Source organism: Schistocerca cancellata, chromosome 5 (genome assembly GCF_023864275.1).
Source record: "Schistocerca cancellata isolate TAMUIC-IGC-003103 chromosome 5, iqSchCanc2.1, whole genome shotgun sequence".
Classification (NCBI taxonomy): domain Eukaryota; kingdom Metazoa; phylum Arthropoda; class Insecta; order Orthoptera; family Acrididae; genus Schistocerca; species Schistocerca cancellata.
The window spans coordinates 173506769-173527284 of NC_064630.1; the positions used below are offsets into that span (position 1 = coordinate 173506769).

Consider the following 20516-nt stretch of genomic DNA (forward strand, 5'->3'; position numbering starts at 1 on the left):
ATGTGCAGGTTTGGAATGTGGAAAATGAGCTTCCTGTACTACACACTGATCTAGCATTTGTCCAATACAAGGGTTTTAATCAACTAATTGCAGTTTCTTGAGTTCTTTTTCCCCCCTCTCCTTTCTCTCTGTCAGTCTTGTCTATCACAAACATGTCTATGATGTTGCAGGCAGCCAACATCATCTCTTATATCATACATGTTAAACCAACTGTGTCAGTCATATGCATGACAAACTTGAGTAGGGGTCACTGGAAATATAAATTACACATCAAAAGAGGAATACTTCTTACAATTCATTGAAACCTTCCCTCCACAATGAGTCAATTACATTACCATGTACCCGAGCACCAGCCCCCCCCCCCCCCCCCCCCCACCCACACCCACACACAACTTAATAGCCACGTGAACAGTTATAAGACTTCAGGTTCAGGCAGGATTACAAGCTGCCAATCTTTCTGCACATCATTTGCATGCAGAATAAAAATGTTGATGTAAATTCCTGAAGTGGATCTTTCATGAATATCTTTTTACAAATATGTCTGCTTGTGTCTGTATATGTGTGGATGGATATGTGTGTGTGTGCGAGTGTATACCCGTCCTTTTTTCCCCCTAAGGTAAGTCTTTCCGCTCCCGGGATTGGAATGACTCCTTACCCTCTCCCTTAAAACCCAAATCCTTTCGTCTTTCCCTCTCCTTCCCTCTTTCCTGACGAAGCAACCGTTGGTTGCGAAAGCTAGAATTTTGTGTGTATGTTTGTGTTTGTGTTTGTTTGTGTGTCGATCGACGTGCCAGCGCTTTCGTTTGGTAAGTCACATCATCTTTGTTTTTAGATATATTTTTACAAATATCTTTTTACAAAACATGATGTGTAAAGAAATTAATGTAATTTTCTGATTCGCCATTGATACTTTATGCAATGCTGGTATCATAAAGAAAGAAGAGTTCTCATGTGTTCATCTATCTCCACATCCATTGCTCTAATTGTATTTTAACTGCCTGTCTGTCTGTGATATGTAAAACATTACTCCAATATGTCACACAATCAGAAGCTACTGAAGTTGTGACAACCATTCATGCTTTTAAAACAATTAAAATAATAATGATGTCGTGTGACTAGGGCCTCCCGTCGGGTAGACCGTTCGCTGGGTGCAAGTCTTTCGATTTAACGCCACTTCGGCAAATTTTGCATTGATTGGGATGAAATGATGATGATTAGGACGACACAACACCCAGTCCCTGAGCGGAGAAAATCGCCGACCCAGCCGGGAATCGAACCCGGGCCCTGGGGATTGACATTCTGTCGTGCTGACCACTCAGTTACTGGGGGCGGACATGATGATGATGATGATGATGATGATGATGATAATAATAATAATAATAATTATTATTATTATTATTTGTGTGAAGAAGTTAGTAATTGTCTTTTGTTTGCTGCTGTTTGCCGTAAAATCACGTAGTCTCTTAAGAAGTAAAACCTCGGTAGACGATGTTTCCTCCAGTTGCTCTACATATTTTAAAGCAGTTGTGAGAAATCTTGGGCGCACTTTCCTCCACTACATCTGCTTCTTCGTCTTGTTCTTTTTCGTTTACCATGTTGACTATTTCTTCGTCTGTCACTTCAAATTCTTCATCTTGGACAATCCATTCATTTATGTCATCTTCTGTGGCGTCAGCACATCCCGGAACTTTTCGTAACACTGAAAGCAGGGTAGTATTCTCTGGTTCAGTCTCCTGCTGTAGATTTTCATCATCTGGAGAATTTTCTTGATTTTCCTGTAGCAAAATTTTCCAGGATTTTGCAATTGAATTGTTCCGACTTTCTACCAAGATTGGGCTACGTCATAAGCTACGTCTATCAAATTAATATGGCACAACTGCTCTAGCATGTCTTCTCCCTTGTCCATAGCATTAATTAAAGAGAAAAGCAAGTTTCTGCGGTAGTTTCTCTTCAGTGTCTCTAAGGTCCCTTGGTCCATAGGCTGACATAAGGATGTGACATATGGAGGCAAAAACATGGCCTTTATATCTTGATCCTGAAGTTCATCTTCATTAGGATGACAAGTGGCTTTGTCTAAAAACAACAGTGCTTTGCCGGGCAAGTTGTTGGCTTTCAAAAACTTTTCAGTTTGTGGCACGAACTCGTTAAAAAACCATTCTTTAAAAATGTCTGAGCTCATCCAAGCATTTTTTTGTTGTAATATTTCACCAGTAAAGCATTTTTAGATGGTCTTGGTTTTTTTGGCTTACCTATCATAGACAGTTTCATTTTCAAATTTGCTGTGGCGTTACTGCATGCAAGAATTGTCACTCTTTCTTTGCTATGTTTGTAGCCTGGCGCTACCTTTTCGGCCTTTGACACTAATGTTTTTTCCGGTAACATTTTGTAATTGAGACCAGTTTCGTCACAGTTAAAAATTTGATCGCCTGTTAAGTTTTCCTTGTCCAATACCTGGTGAAGTTTATTCCTAAACAATTGAACAGCTTCAAAATTTGCTGAAAGCTTTTCACCACAAACATTAAGTTGCCAAATTCTGTATCTTTTCTTCCATCTATTGAGCCAGCCTGTACTAGCCGTGAAATCAAGTTCACCTTCATTTAGTTCGTTACGAAACTTTAAGGCTTTTTCCTGCAAAATAGGTCCCGACGTGGGTACACCTTTATCTCTATGTTGAATAAACCATAGGAACAAAGCTTCACTTACTTTTTCATAATCACATTTTTTCATGGTTTTCCGATCTTCCAAAACAGCCGTGGTTGCTTGCTGAGAACACCACTTCTCAATTTCATTGCAGTTCCTTTTACAGTCTCCAACTGTTGTTTTCCAGACATGATCTTGCGCCACTTTTAAAAAAGTTTCACCATTGTCTATTCTTTTTAAAGCTTTAAGTTTTTCTTCCATTGAAACGACCACCTTTTTTCCATTTTGAAGCCATCACCACAAATTTTTACAATAAACAAAGTGCAACACGTCCACTCCACTACAGATCTAAGTTAGCCCTGAGGAGTGAGGAGTAGCAGATGGTGACAATGAAATGAGTATCAACAAACAACACGTTAGTCACTGATCTGTCGTCAGCTGGCGCATGGCCGGTGCGGTGAAAGGGTCGGATAACACAGAAGGTCGGATAACCGAAGATCGGATAATCAAGATTTAATTATTATTAAAAACAGTGTGTATAATACTAAAAATTTAAAGAATCTAACTTTGAATAATAAATAACAATTCTTTATTTGTGAATATGATTGTTTACAGGTACTTGCATATATGATTTAAATCATTGACAATAATTTTCTCTGAAGTAGCTATGTCATAACAATGGCTCCTTCAGCATTTAAAAAAAAAAATTACAAGAAAAATTAATGTTTTATAATTCAACAGACAGAAAGAGTATAGCCTGTATCTGAGTTATTGCTAAGAAAATGTCAAAATACATGAGAACTGTACATGAATTAGGTGGTCCCACAATATTGGATTTATTCTCAATCAAGTGTAGTTTCTATAACCTACATAAAAGTAAATTCTTACTGAGTCACAAAAATGAAAGGACAGAAATTAAAAAGGACAAAATGATTTCATGTTTCCACACACAATCTGAAACTTTAACCTTTAATAAGTACAAATGTATAACAACACCTCTAAGGGCCAATTATTTAAAGAACATGCACTCCATATTATGGCATGGATTTATGGAGGGAACCATTAATTTAAAGACCACACAATGGCTAATATTCATACAAAATGTTGCCTTCACAGAAACTTATTTTAATATGTCTCAGTAAAGAAACAACAACAACAATGTCCACCTTTGAGGTGTAGGAAAACATCTGAATTTTAAGCTCATTGCCAAGTTTTATCAATATGAAAACTTGATGCTACCAAGATTGAAACCTGTGCACAACACTAATATCCAACACCACGAACACACTACAGTGAAGAATTATGCAATGTTCACTGTATTTGTATAAAGCACTATAATTTAGGAATTTGTCAGCAACAAGGTTTTTTTTTTTTTTAATGTGCAATATGTATACATGAGAAATACGGAGATATCCTTTAAAACTGATAAGTCAATGAATACAATTACAAAGGGTTTTTAACACCTTTTCATTTTGGGCAGAAATAGATAAAATATGGTAGTACATCCCACTTATAGTAACACTGATAATAAATATTAAACAGTTTATGAGTTGCTTTATACACAACCTATAAGAGAATAGATCCAAGATGGTGAAATGATAACCACCCTATCCTCATAAAAGTAAAAATAAATAATCACTCCGTTATAATACATTGAAATTTGTGACCAAAAATAATGAGTCTGTGATATTAAACTATTGTAATTATGGCAAATGGTTTCTGCTACAGCTGAGCATTCACTGAATTCTGGTTCCTGGTGGTTTGTTGTACACGTAAAAAAGGAAATAACGAACTGGTTGATCTTTTAAATAAATACATACAAAATAATACACAGAAATAACTTATCTAGTTTGTCAGCATTATTTGTGTAAATGTTGTTTCTGTGTGTAATAAATTATGTTGATCAGTTTTGCACTATGGCACATAAATTATATCAACTTTTGTCAGTTTGAGTACAAAGTGACCAACATTTTATGTTTAATTATTTGCTAACACCTCACCTACACAACTGTTTATGACAGAATAGAACTTCTTTGAATCATGCACAACATGGAGACTAAAAAAATTCTATAAGATCAAACAAAGTTCAGTGTGGGGAAGTCCAGCTCCAGGTTACAGTATGAAGTCAACCATGTCAAACAGAAAGCCAGTGACAAATGTTTTCAATAATTTTACAAAACTGCGCAACTCTTTAATCAGTGGGTGTATGGCAGTGTGGTTGCAGAAGAATCATACTAAATTAACATCCTTACGGAAAAAAGTAACTACACCAGAGCTGAGTTCCCTCTATGGAAACAATAAATAATACTGGAAAATATTGAAGAGCTCTATGTTATAACATGCAACAGAAAATTACACAGAATCAATAATGAGGCCATAGTCTTCATAAAATAAATAAAGACTACAAATGAAACAACACTACAGATGAGGATTCACTATAATTTTTTGATTATATCAGTGTCAGAGTCTTTGCAGCAATATTACATTTTCAATGGCAGTATGTGACAGCCTGTCAAAACTGTTAGCAAAACATCCCAGCATAAAGATTTAACATTTGCAGTTATACATGTATGCACCTATAAAAAATTGCAGAATACTGCAATTGCTTAAATACACCAAAATATACATTAGCCAAGAAAACTCTTTTTTTTTTTTTTTTGTATGTTACGTGTTGCACCTACTATGATTTCGTTTTTAGAGCTCTCTCCATATCTGATTAATGGATGAAATCATTTAAGAATATCCAAAAGTGTTGTGCACTGGTGCACTCACCAAAAAATTCTGGATCATATAAACTTGAATATGCTGTTACAACATTTTATGATCTGAAGATGATCATTGCATGGTTGTAACCATAAACAGCGTAAAATTGTTTGGTTGATGTTTCTGTGAATAAATATTTTTGAAAACTTTTCTTAAATCATTGAACAGGAATGGTAGACATTAACCTACCAACTGCAAGAATAATGTGCACAATAATACTTTTACTTCCCGTCTTCACATTTGTCTACCTTTACCTATTGTCTTGAGTGACATGCCATTCTCTTCAATCGTCCCCAACGCATCCCTCTCTCCCCCCTGAAGAAGGACTATCAGTTCAAAAACAGGATAGTGTTGCCACTTTTACTGTTATGTGCATCCAGCAGTACTACATATTTCCCTTCCTGAAGATAAGAACTGGTCGGAAGTTAGTTCTCATAATTTATTAATTCCTTCGACTGGATTTTCCTTCTGATACAGTTTTATATCTAAAAATGAAGAAGCACACTATCCGTAAGCTTAGCAACAATTTACATATGGCCTGTGTTTACCTCTCTCACACAATTATTGGTAGTGATAGTATCTGTCTTCATCACCTATCTACTTCAATTTTTTTAAATTTATTTTTTTGAGAATTTACAAAAGTTTATTGCACGCACTATATAATTTTGTGTTATTCACTTAAAACACTATATGTAAACATGAGAAAGATGGGGAGGGGAGAGGAATGGCAACCATTATTCAAAAATCTTTGCACACTGACAGTTTGTGTCTCTACAAACAATGAAACATTTAACTGCTGATCTCATACACACAATATAACATAAAAATTCACTAATAGCCATAAAAAAAGAAATGGAATGTTCATCTTTAAACAAAATAGCATCCATTCTCTCTTTAAGAGAATTTATGAAACTAAAAAGGGGCAAGTTAAAAAGAACGGTGTGTCAGACAGCCATAAAAAGAGCTGTTGACACTGTTTCATTTTATCCTTTGTAGCATGAAACAAATTTTATTTCATAAGCTCCAATCATATTATTTATAATATGAAAAAGAAGATAGATCACTGTCACCAAATAGAAGAGACACTGAGTAATGGACAAGCATGTAAAAAGGGCAGAAAACACTTAGCTCTGAATCACGTCCTTATGGCACAAAATGTTTAACTTCTGAACAAAGCCATCCATCACAGTTAACAAATTTGCACAAGTAACCTACTGCAGTCTCCTAAGTGAATATGTGCGAGCGAGTTGCCATTTGTATTTGTGAGCTATGATGAAGCACTTTGTCTGAAAGTCAAACATTTTCCACCTCATAGATTTTATTCAGAGCAAAGCATTTTCTGTCCCCCAACCATCCCATCTTCGTTCTTTGTTCACTGCTTCTTTTACTTCGTATTTAGTGATCCATCTTCTTCAACATATTGTAAACTTGTTATTTACTTCTCGCTGTTGGAACCATTTCCCCTCTGTTGTGCACATAATTATCTTATCTGTTTATGGTATTACAACCCATTGTTAGCAAGTTTCTTACATGACTTTTATAACATCATAATCCCAGTGGTTAAAAACAAGGTTCTGTGAGACAATGAAGCATATTATTTTGTTAAACATTATAGACTTCTGGGGCAACCCAAAACAGCAGCTTTGTCATTGCTTCACTCGAAGAAAGTCATTATTCTTAGGTAGTTTACAGCTTACATTTTCAATTTAAAAAATTAAAAATAAACTGATGGTACAAAATCACATATACATCATACATTGTGTTTACAGACTACAACTTATGAAAATGTGCTTTATTGTACAGGAAACTACACAGGAAATTCAAGTGGGAAATAAATACTAAAGCCAAGTACTGTGATGTGGAAAAAACAACTAAAGATATCCAACATAAACATATGTTTTTCTTTTCCTTTCCCCTTTTTTGTTATGACAGGCTATCTACAACAAATTATGGTATGCCAAAACAATAGATCTCTGTATTTCTATTTCTTTTTTTATGATCACTTTTAAATACTTGATACATAAATAAATATCTCACGAAATATTCTGATAACAATAGAGACAAAGATACAAGAAACAGTCATTATTACATTATGCAATCATTAGAACAACAAGAATGCACAATTACAGGAAATTAATTATAAAGTATGCAGGCAACTCATGGATACACATCCAAATGTTAGAAGGAAATAGATCAGTTTCAAATTTACAAAGGAGAACTAGGATTATGCATGTAATCAATCTGACTGGAGGGATTCCAGCAGACTTGATAAAGGCACAGGCTATGATATAAAAACAAGTTGGCTGTCTTTGTTACTATTTAGACACATCATGTAATTACCAATGTTAAGAGCATGTCATCAGTCTGCATAAGAAAGGAACTGATGAATTCTGAGTCTAAAAAAACCTGCAAATTATCTTCAGTTTCCTTTATTCATTGCCTACGAGTACAACTACAGAGTGATTGGCTGTCCTCCTTCTGCATAGTTAAATTAACCCTGGCTGGGTTTTCTATTTTTAACTGCCATTACAACAGTGCAATTAAACAGAATGTCTACAGCACCATCTTTGTTAGTTCCAAAGCCCTGAGGAGACATTTTCGATAAATGTACATTCCCACACATTTGTTCACTTTTTGATCCATTGTTGAGTACCACACTTGTCCTTGTTTTCTCTATTGTTTCAAGTTTTTAAATATATCTAGAACAGAATACAAGAAAAAGAAAAAAAACTTTGCTGTTGCAGTCTTTATTGTTACACACACACACACACACACACACACACACACACACACACTAGTGATGCAAAACTGGATATAAATGGCAAATTTAAATTATCTACATTTTATCAGATTTATAATGTCACCAGTCATCAACGGACTATTGTTGCTGCTCAACACTTAACTTTTGATGTTTTGGTAAAATCTTGTTAACTGAAAATCCCTATAAATATCAAGAATAAAACTAACAAAACCTTTACAATTTTAAACATTTTGTTAACAAACATTTTTTACGTACAAGCATGGCACAACTGTGTGATCACTATATCAAGCTACTAATAAATATATTAATTCAACTGAATTTCAAAAGATATATGACAACTTTAAAAAAGCTGCTGGCCTCAAAGACCACAAGTCAAAATGTGGACAATAATGAATGACAAAGGATTAAAGAAACTGCAGTTAATGTATAGTTCAAACAACCAGCTTACAAACTTGGTGCTGACAAAACTGACACTAATGTTAATCCCATACCTGGCAGCTAACAACTATGCTGACAAAAATGATCAAAACTAATGTAAAAAATTCAGACTCAGTAACATTCATAATGTTAAACTATGTACTTGTTTTAATCTCATATTACAATGGCAGTGATCAGTGAATTGCTTATCACACAATTAACAAAGCTGCTGAACAAGAATAAAAAAAGACACCTGCATGATTGTGACAACAATTACAATGTGGACAGACACACATAATGAAACAGGATCTTTACAAGCTAATAAAGTTAACACTTTTGTTTGTAAAATGCAGCCTCTTTTGTCAAAGATGCAATTAACTTCTTTCTTCCCACAGAGACTGCATAAAATGCTGACAGAGTGAACACCCACAATTAGTCCACAGCTTACATAATTTAATTTTACATTTCATACAAAGGTTGCAATATTTTATATAACATATAGAACCATCAGAAAAAATTAGAATAAATATTAAACACAATAGAAAGGACTCTTCTGAATGATATCTGAAGACACTATTTTTTTCTGAGGCAGTCCAATACATGTTGTCAATAATCTCATCATTCTATCTTCGTACTCAACTTCTGTAGCAAGGCATCCAACAAACCGACGTACCACTATGATACAATCTGGTATCCAGCTGTAAAGAAGTAAAAGATGATAAAAATCTACAGATATAAGTTAAATTGAAAAGTACAAATTATACGAATAGTATAAAGAACACATTCACTAAGTATAGAAATCTATGTTTCTAGAGCAGAGATGGCAATAGCAGTAACTGTTAAAAACAAGGATACAAATTTGGGACATCAATGCTGTCAAAATATTCAAAAACAGTAGTTGATAAATTGTAATGAAATATTTTTGGCCTCACTTCTTACTCATAGTCTTTTGTAAAAGCAACCACTGGTTTATTAATGATTCATCTCACTGTCATGTCCTCCATACTTTTCCTAACCAAAATTTTAGTTTCAAGTTTAAATTTTTTGGGTAATTTCACATTTGAAACTTCCTGGCAGATTAAAACTGTGTGCCCGACCGAGACTCGAACTCGGGACCTTTGCCTTTCGCGGGCAAGTGCTCTACCAACTGAGCTACCGAAGCACGACTGACGCCCGGTACTCACAGCTTTACTTCTGCCAGTACCTCGTCTCCTACCTTCCAAACTTTACAGAAGCTCTCCTGCGAACCTTGCAGAACTAGCACTCCTGAAAGAAAGGATATTGCGGAGACATGGCTTAGCCACAGCCTGGGGGATGTTTCCAGAATGAGATTTTCACTCTGCAGCGGAGTGTGCGCTGATATGAAACTTCCTGGCAGATTAAAACTGTGTGCCCGACCGAGACTCGAACTCGGGACCTTTGCCTTTCGCGGGCAAGTGCTCTACCAACTGAGCTACCGAAGCACGACTGACGCCCGGTACTCACAGCTTTACTTCTGCCAGTACCTCGTCTCCTACCTTCCAAACTTTACAGAAGCTCTCCTGCGAACCTTGCAGAACTAGCACTCCTGAAAGAAAGGATATTGCGGAGACATGGCTTAGCCACAGCCTGGGGGATGTTTCCAGAATGAGATTTTCACTCTGCAGCGGAGTGTGCGCTGATATGAAACTTCCTGGCAGATTAAAACTGTGTGCCCGACCGAGACTCGAACTCGGGACCTTTGCCTTTCGCGGGCAAGTGCTCTACCAACTGAGCTACCGAAGCACGACTGACGCCCGGTACTCACAGCTTTACTTCTGCCAGTACCTCGTCTCCTACCTTCCAAACTTTACAGAAGCTCTCCTGCGAACCTTGCAGAACTAGCACTCCTGAAAGAAAGGATATTGCGGAGACATGGCTTAGCCACAGCCTGGGGGATGTTTCCAGAATGAGATTTTCACTCTGCAGCGGAGTGTGCGCTGATATGAAACTTCCTGGCAGATTAAAACTGTGTGCCCGACTGAGACTCGAACTCGGGACCTTTGCCTTTCGCGGGCAAGTGCTCTACCAACTGAGCTACCGAAGCACGACTGACGCCCGGTACTCACAGCTTTACTTCTGCCAGTACCTCGTCTCCTACCTTGGAAGGTAGGAGACGAGGTACTGGCAGAAGTAAAGCTGTGAGTACCGGGCGTCAGTCGTGCTTCGGTAGCTCAGTTGGTAGAGCACTTGCCCGCGAAAGGCAAAGGTCCCGAGTTCGAGTCTCGGTCGGGCACACAGTTTTAATCTGCCAGGAAGTTTCATATCAGCGCACACTCCGCTGCAGAGTGAAAATCTCATTCTGGAAACATCCCCCAGGCTGTGGCTAAGCCATGTCTCCGCAATATCCTTTCTTTCAGGAGTGCTAGTTCTGCAAGGTTCGCAGGAGAGCTTCTGTAAAGTTTGGAAGGTAGGAGACGAGGTACTGGCAGAAGTAAAGCTGTGAGTACCGGGCGTCAGTCGTGCTTCGGTAGCTCAGTTGGTAGAGCACTTGCCCGCGAAAGGCAAAGGTCCCGAGTTCGAGTCTCGGTCGGGCACACAGTTTTAATCTGCCAGGAAGTTTCATATCAGCGCACACTCCGCTGCAGAGTGAAAATCTCATTCTGGAAACATCCCCCAGGCTGTGGCTAAGCCATGTCTCCGCAATATCCTTTCTTTCAGGAGTGCTAGTTCTGCAAGGTTCGCAGGAGAGCTTCTGTAAAGTTTGGAAGGTAGGAGACGAGGTACTGGCAGAAGTAAAGCTGTGAGTACCGGGCGTCAGTCGTGCTTCGGTAGCTCAGTTGGTAGAGCACTTGCCCGCGAAAGGCAAAGGTCCCGAGTTCGAGTCTCGGTCGGGCACACAGTTTTAATCTGCCAGGAAGTTTCATATCAGCGCACACTCCGCTGCAGAGTGAAAATCTCATTCTGCTAATTTCACATTTGCTATTGTAACTCCTGAAAAAAAGGGCTCTTAAGACTTGGGCAGACAGGGCAGGCAGACAAGTGGACATCAAAGTGATCCTATAAGGGTTCTGTTTTTATCGACAGAGGTATATATAAAATAAATAAACAACAAATTAAAAAATATAAAAAATAAAAATAAGACTTAAGGTTTCCTGTTCTATGGGGTCAGCAAGGGGCATGTTTTAGTTAACTAACAGTCATTAAGATACGGATATTTCCAGTATGAAAAACAGTGAAGGTTGCAAATTACATAGTCTGTCAGTCTTACATAGCATGCACATATATGTTGTTATGTATTCATGTCTACTACACTTTGTGTTGCAATATGTATGTTTCAAGGTTATAAGTATGGCCCTATCTTAGCATTGCTGCATGCCTTTGCATTTCAAAAGTCTGACTATTTATGACCACTAATGCGTTATCTGTAGTTCCCAAACAAATTTTAAAGATGCATCAAATGGTCAAATTGCATAAATAAAGCTTCTGCTGTCATTTGCAACCTACACTAAGGTTGCTGCACCATAGCCACTGATGTTTCCTAAAATTAAAAGAAAATTTTCCTTTTTAAGAGTGTACAATGTGTGTTTGTTCAATTAAATTTTCATGTTCAAAATAAACCGGTCATGCTTTAGTAATATGTTCTGTTTTGCTCCAATCAAACACGCCATTGAGGTTAAGGTCCAGTTCCATAACTTTTCCCAGTCCTCTTTTGTTTGAGTTGCACCCATCATTTTTCTGAACCACCTATCAAGTACCTCTATGCTCTTCATATTCTATTCCCTTTCTAAGCACTCATATACAAATAATCACTCTGGCCTTAAAACTATAATAAAATGCTCATTTTGTTGTAAACATTTTTAGTTAAACAATATGCCCTTTTTATTTTATTAATTCTTGCACCTGCGGTCACATGATTTCTTCAATACATTTAATTTTATTAACCCTGGTTGAATGAGTAATTGCTTTTGTAAGATTTGCTGAAAGTAATGCAGGTCAACTGCAAGTAACTTTAGTTTTCATTAATTTCATTGACTTTCCTCTCTAGAATTATAAATTCAGTTTTATGATTATTGAGTTACAATGTCAATTCTGTAGTCTTTGATAGAATCACTGATATCCTTTTCACTTCAGTGACATTTGATAAACATCTATAAAGAAGTGGTAGACACAGCATATGTTCCATTCAAACTAACATTATTTGTTTGGGAATAACTGATCCAGAAACCAACTGTAGTGTGTTTTACTTCTGGTACAAGGTGTATCTTTGAAATTACTTTGCATGTCAAGTTATCTGTGTTCATTTATTGATAAGTATTTGAATGAATAATAAGTTAATTGTGTATACTTCATTTCTATGTAATTATTTTACACGATTTGTAAACTTCACACACATAATAGTCCAGTCAATGAAGGAAAATTAGGAAGAAAAAATTCTGTAGTTGAAAATTTTTGTAGAGTGGTAGAAGGCAATGTCATGATCAGCATACTAAAAATCCCCACCAGTGCGGTGTGAGTATGGAGGTGGGGGGACATTTGAAAGACACTTTTTTAAGTTCTTCCTTAATAATTTGAAAATAACAGCTTCTAAAGAAAATGATTCCCACTACAAAATTAAGCTACATTAAGTTTTACCCAAAAATGTCCTATTCATTTTCTTCTCTAGGACTAATTGTTTCCACTTAGCAGGGGATGGAAAAACTGCAGATTATTAAAAATAGTATTTTAGTGGTACAAAATTATTGTTTACTGTTAAATGAGTGGGTTAAGGACTAATATTAAATGTGTGTACCATTTCTAAGTGCTGTAGATCTGTAGTAATGGATAAATTGTATTCTGTGGTTGTAACAGGGGGGAGAGGGTAGAAGAACAAGGGAAGGTAGGTCGCCGTATTGCGGTCATGTAATTCCCTGCTTAATAGTCTGCAAACTGAAAAGTGAGCAGATGACACCCTACTCTGGGTCCTCACTATGCCACAAGAAGGAACTATAGGGTGTTTCACAAAGTTATATTGAACCTCCACAGCGTGCCTTAGGAACTGCTGGTGGAGCAATGCGCAGATATGACCAGGTGGTGTTTATTTTTCACAAAGTACATTAACACTACATGAAATATAGATATGATTACTAATAATAATAACACAAGAAACACAAGTGGAGAAAATTTATTTAAATCTCTGTGCCCATTTAACACTGCTAGAGGGAAAATTGATTCTTAGTGATCCAGTATGGCATCTTCCTGTCGAGTTCTCTTAGAGGAGCAGACAAAGTAATTTGACAGAGCTTGTGCTTATATAATGGAGTTATTTTCAGTTTTTGAAAGGAACACTTGTTTCCAGCTTTTATGTAAAAGAGACTCTTATACTTAATGGCTGAGAAATGTGTAATTTGTATGTGTGACATTGTCAGTGACCATTTTAGTGTTGGTTGGCCAAGAATTGGATTGGTAAATGTCGCTCCTTGCTGCTGTCTATCATTTTTCCTATGTCTCCTGGAGGACAGACTTCACTGCATGTTGGAAAATATGTAGTTTTCCATATTGAAAGGTGCATTTTTTGGATCATCTGCTTAGCTCAATCAATCCTGTTACACATCCATAATATAATTTATCTCTTAATATGGTTCTAATGCACTTACATGTGGTACACACATTTAATATTTCTTCTTAATCCACTTCATGTAACAGCAAAAAGTAACTTATATCATTAAGACACTATTCTTAATAATCTGCAAGTTTTCCATTCCCTGCTACGCAGAAACTATTACTTCTGGAGAATTAATGAAAGGGACAGTTTTGCAGGAAATTTAATGTAGTTTAATTTTCTACAGGGAAACATTTTCAACAGGTATGTTTTTTAAATTATTTAAGAAAACGTACAACAAAATGTCCTTTAAATACCCCCACCCTCCACCACCACATTCACCCCCCCAGTGGTGGGGATTTTTTGTAAATATTCATGACACTCCCTCCTATCACTGTACAAAAATTTGTGACTACACGATCATTCTCCTACGTTTTGATCTTTTTTGGTCTTTGTTGATTGGCTAATAATTAATGACCCCAATAATAAAGAAGCAAGTATAAGTATAGACAATGTATTTTGTCAACACATAATAACATGCCACAACAATGGAAAAGACTTATAAGCAATTGCGTACAACCAACAACGAGGTTCAAGAAGTTCACAAAGAAATCCAGGTTTTGGATCTCCCCCTTCCTGCAATGCAAAAAGTGGACACTGTGCAGTGCATAGAACCGAATGCTAATACAGTGCACAATGCCACCTCAATTCAACAAACACAGACAATAATGTCAACTACACATCATTGGGCATTTGACCTTTCCAATAAGCCAGGAGGTGATGTTGAGCTAGATTTGAAAATGTTGACTGTTCTGTTGATCTCTTCCATTTCACAACTACACTTAGGAGCAATGAACTGCCTGTGTGTCAGTTCATGATGTTCTTCTGTTCCGCACATCCAGTTACGGGCCCCATAGTTTATGTCCAGTCAAACACAAATTTGGTGTGCAGTCACAGAAAATATTATTGCACACAAAGAAGTTACCAATGATCATGGCAGAGTTTACACTAAATACTAGCAATTTAGACCAGTGCAAGAAGCCACACATTATTGTGCACCTGCCATGTCATCAAGCATATCCTGAAAGCTGAATTAATTACTCGCTGCACCAAATTGCCTGACCAAAAGCTCAAACAAGTGCTTTATCAAGAAAACATGGAGTGACGAAATTCTCCCAGAATTTTGGTGGCACCTACAGGGTATGACTGACACAATTAAGGTTTTGGACGATTTATTGTTATATATCTGACAACACAGTTACAACCACAATTGCATGTAGCATTGGTACTGGATGACAATCAACCAATCGACAAGTTGCTAAAAGTGGTTGATGAAATATACATTAATTGGAGTCACCAGCTAAATTTGCAGTGACATCATCGGCATATGACGCACCAGCACATGCTGAACAAGTCTGAAGAGATGACCCCCCCCCCCCCTCCATCAAGCGTTTTTGAAGAACTCTGGCTTTACGTGCCACAGTGGAGACACTGGCTGAACAGGTTTGAGAGTAGTAGCAACAGGGAGGACCTAGTAAACAGCTACAATCCTGGCATACTACAGCTCTGCAACACTAAGATTATTGGCTTACTATTGTTTGCTGATCCACATGTATTTTAGTTGGCAAGCGCCGAAATACACGAAACCAGGTTTCTACCTAAAGGACACTCACAATCTAGATTAAGTGTAACATTTCACAGGGCTGCAACTGCTGGTCAGCATGCTACCAACCCAGTGTGAACCTGACAATAAGCCAAATGAACATTCGTGCCTAGAGCTTGTCATCCTCTGCACCTAGACATTTGTAGTTGTCGACATCACCAAATCAATATTAGACACTGACTTTCTTCTTCATTGTATATTAATGTAGATTTGACGACAGCATGATTACAGAATACCATTGATGGTAGCACAGTAACCGGCATATGGGTGTGCTCCGCTTACAGCATAGTACACAGCAGGCGTGGCTAGTGGTCCCCATACTAGAGAAGGCTGCGACATTTATCCATAGGAACTAACCTAGACCTTGGGCTAAGCTACAGATCAGGTGGTCACCGTAATTAAAGATTTCAGGGGGGAGGGGGTTGCAATATCAAACTCTACCAAACATTTACATACTATATCTTCTTCCTGCTTCATAACCAGCTACAAAATAATATCAAAGCCACCAATGTCACATTTCCCAACATTTTACCAAAACAAATCATACTAAAAGATGCACTTTGAAGAGATCTTTAATGTGAACATCAGACATTTAATGTTTTGTACACTCAAACTGCGGCATTTATGAGTTTGCATGACAAAACAATGATGTTTCCATTACATCATGGATCTCGTGCTGTGATTGGCTGACATGAGCAATCCGATTAACTGCCATGGTAATTTACACACACTATTTGGTGTATTTACAGCTGTGTATCATGAAGATATAATATAGCACAAACAACCACTCAGCTACATTTTACATTTCCGTGTTAAAATTTCGTGTATACCCTTACCCGAATTTACACTGTTTTTGTTCTTTACTCATGTATACATCGACTCTGGCCGCACCAAGTTCCTTCACTTTCATTTTAACTGCATATTCCAAAATTTTACCTGATAAATTGCACACTGAATCCATACTGTGTTGTTCTCGAACTCATGGTATGCTGCTATTATTTGCAAGAAAGCAAAACCCCCAAAACTTGCATAATACACTCACAAAAAGAAACTTGCTAATAATGCATATTACCCACAATCAACAAGCAAAGAAACTAAAGTAATAGGACATATTTTGAATATGGGGTATATTTCTTGCACTTTTATCTAGTCATTCGTGAAACTCTCACTAGGTGGTCATACTCATGTTACTACACTGTAGTGCACTCTGGCGAGACATCTGCAAACTTATTCCAATGGTGGATAGAATACCCAATGGCAGATATAAAAAAATTGTTTAAAACTCTATCAAAGCAATACTACAAAACATCAATTAATGACGCACCAAAGCATAATAGAGAAATATAGAGACACGGATTCAACAGTGAAATTTCAGCAACTCTGGTCATTCCCTTTTGGTGTAAGCAGTGGAATGTGAAAATTGTGTGCAGGTTGGTAGGACATCCTCAGGCTAAAACATGAGAGTCTTTGGGACACCCATAAGCACTGTACTACAAGGAAGCCATGCCCCCAAACCTCTGTTACATAGAGCTAAGTGGCATTTCAAGGCGCAACCTTGAAGACTCACTACTAGCTGTTTGAAAAACATTGCTTGATATCACTTATATCAAGTTCCAGAAACCTTGACTGGTATTATTTAAATCTGTGTGGGAAATATGTGACATGTGTTATGGTAATTTTATTTTATTTTTTACATTATTGGAAAATTTATTTTAATATTTATTAAGAGTGGCTCTGCCTCAGAGCCTTTAATTATTTTTTTTTATTTAATAAAATTGCAGCCAAATAGCCATATACAGTTACATTGCTTAACATTTTACATTTACATTTTACATTTTTGCATATTCATTTATCGATTTCACTCTTTTACTGCACAGTTCTATGTGATATCGTTCACAGGCATCGTTACACAGTTCACATACACATGTTGCGGTTGGGTCGTGATAAGTTTTGTTTTTGCAGATTAGATGATGAAAGCCGTGAGTAGAAAGTCTAGTTACAACATGTCGCTGTTCGAAGTTTGGTGCTGTCCATGAGCGGTTCGTAATTGCTTCGGTGCCATAAAACTCCGGCCATATTTTTTCTCGTTTGTCCTCCATGATCTTCAGTTGCTTTCTGGAAGCCCTGGTGTGTGGCATCATATATCGAAGTCTGATGTCTTCAATTACGAATGTCTCTCTCGCTAGCAGGTACACTAGTCTAGATCTTGTTGTCTTTGAGAGACCTAGTGCTCTTTTTAGATAGGTCGATTTTACTTTTTCTAGTGTTTCTAGATTTTTTTCTGTCAGGTGGTCCCATATAACCTCCATCCCATAGGCCAGGATTGGCAAGATTTTTGCGTTGAATAATTTCATGGCTGTTTCTAGACTGAGTAGACGGGTGTTTTTGATGTCCTGTATTGCTATTATTGCTTGGGCTGCACGTTCTGTTGTATGTTTTGTGAAGCATTTGGCTGTTGGTTGCAATGTCACTCCTAGGTATTTAAAGTCTGATGAGATTTTTATTTTTTGTCCTCTGATACTGGTTTCCGCATTCTTGGGTGTTTTGCCACCTTTTCTGAAAATTACCATTTCTGTCTTTGCTATGTTTATGTGTAGTTTGTGTTCACTGCACCATCTGTCTATTTTCTCAATGATTCTCTGCAGCTTCTGTATATCTGTTGAACCTACGGCTATGTCGTCAGCGTATGCATATACATACACATCTTCTTCATTTTCTCCAATTCGGAGTACTTCTTCAGTGGCAAGAATGTATAGCAAAGGGCTCATTGGGTCACCCTGTAAGACTCCGTTCGATTGCAGAATGGGGTTCGAACGAGAGAGATTGTCTGATATTGTAATTAAATTGTATTCGAGGATTGATTTGATTATTCTTGCCCATACACTATCTTCTCCCATTGTGTTTTCCAGTTTTCGGACTATGAGCTCTCTTTCCAATAGGTCAAAGGCTTTGGTAAAGTCTATGAACACTGTGTAGAACATTTGTTTCTTTTGTAGCGCATCATCGATGTTGTTTAGAAGAAGCCTGACTGCCGTAAGCGTTGATCTTCCAGATCTGAAACCCATTTGTCGTTCTGGGAGATGACTGTCCACAGAGGCTTGGATTTTTTGTGTTATTATCTTCGAAAACATCTTGAATTGAGTATTTTCCAGGGCTATGCCTCTGTACTTGTTTGAGTCCATTGGGTCTCCTCTTCCTTTGTAGAGAACTTTTATTGTCGAGTGTCTCCATTGTGTCGGAATTCTTCCAAGTTCCAGGCATTTGTTAAACAGTTTGGCCTTTAATTATGGGCCACACCTGGTACAGAGGATAGATAGCACCAACACTTATGACAACCCACAGAAGAAGTCTTAGACTGATTTAGAATACCAGCACAGTGCAGCAGTAAGCATTAACATTGTGCATCACACCTGTACGGAACGTCGCCGGATTGTTTCGCAGCACACATACAAACTGCACTGAAGCACCTAACAAAAACAAAGGCCATATTTAAAGAGATGCTCCGTGCTTGGAGAACCTGTTTTTCTGACGGACTTTGTTCTTTACCTTTGCACCTTGGCCACAAGAAAGACAGCTTATGGTGATTACCTCACTTTAAGCACCTGGGCATTCCCAGACAGGTACCCTATACCAAATTTCAAGATTTTATGTGTACATTAGACCATTCAAAAATTTTCAGTGTCATAGAGTGCTTCAAAGCATACAACCAAATAATTGTGGCACCCTGCAACATCCCAAAGATGGCAGTGCTTACAAACTTCAGCATATGTGAAAATTTATTTACGTCATTTGGTCTCAAAAATGTCACACAGATGGGGCATATTTTACAGAGGAAGTGTTAAAGGAGCTTCCATTTTGCTTTGCATACCTGGACAACATTCTAGTTTTCTCAATTCCCAGCTACATGAGTGACATATGCAAGAAGTGTATCAGGAGTTACACAACAACGCTACAGTGCTGAAAGAAGATAAATGAATCATCAGAAAAGCAGAAGGGACCTCCTTAGACACACAGTTTCAGCAGATTGCACTTGCCCGTTACTGGAGAAAACAGTAGCTCTACAAACCCTTCCAAAGTAGACAGACTACCAGCAATTACGATGCTTCCTGGGAATACCAGTAGTCAACTTTTATCGCCACCATCTCCAGGCAACAGCAGCTATACAAACACCACTTCCCGATACACTTGCAGGACACAGCATCATAGGCCAAGGATTCCTCAAGTGGGCCTTGGAGATGGGAAAAGTTATCCGCAATCTTCAGGGGAACCGAGTTAATGCAATACTCCTCGCTCACCCAGTGATACTTGCACTTCTGGTAAGAGTTGTACACATCAGCCAAACAACAATAGATGCAGGCCTACACCAACAACTTGACCAACAATGGCAACCATAATATTTTTTTCCAGTGGAGCTGTGGTGAAATGTGTATGACAGAGAACTACCTGCAATTTATGAAGCTGTTAAATAGATCCAACCACACCCTGTGAGAATTTACACTGAGCAAAATCCAACAGTCTTCACTTTCCAGAACACACTGATAAGCGTTCCCCTGTCAGCCAGCATATGACAGGTGTGTCCCGCATAAAAGGAGCAGAAAACAATGTGGATGATTACTGTTTGTGCATCTGTAGTTTGGCAAATACTGTGGACCACCCAGAACTTGCCACCACACAGACTGCAAATACACAGCTACAGCATTTATTGGTTGACCCTTCCACAGGATTGTGACAGG

General features: G+C 37.7%; 1 protein-coding gene across 13 annotated transcripts in view; it reads right to left on the reverse strand.

The window, feature by feature from the left end:
* Positions 1–3212: 3212 nt before the first annotated feature.
* The window catches only part of LOC126189034 (MAGUK p55 subfamily member 7), a 265575-nt gene continuing 248271 nt past the window's right edge, over positions 3213–20516 (reverse strand). For all 13 annotated transcript variants that reach the window (XM_049930877.1, XM_049930869.1, XM_049930876.1 and 10 more), the window contains one exon: positions 3213–9279. The gene's annotated coding sequence lies outside the window, so the exon portion shown is untranslated. The remainder of the gene's footprint in view (positions 9280–20516) is intronic.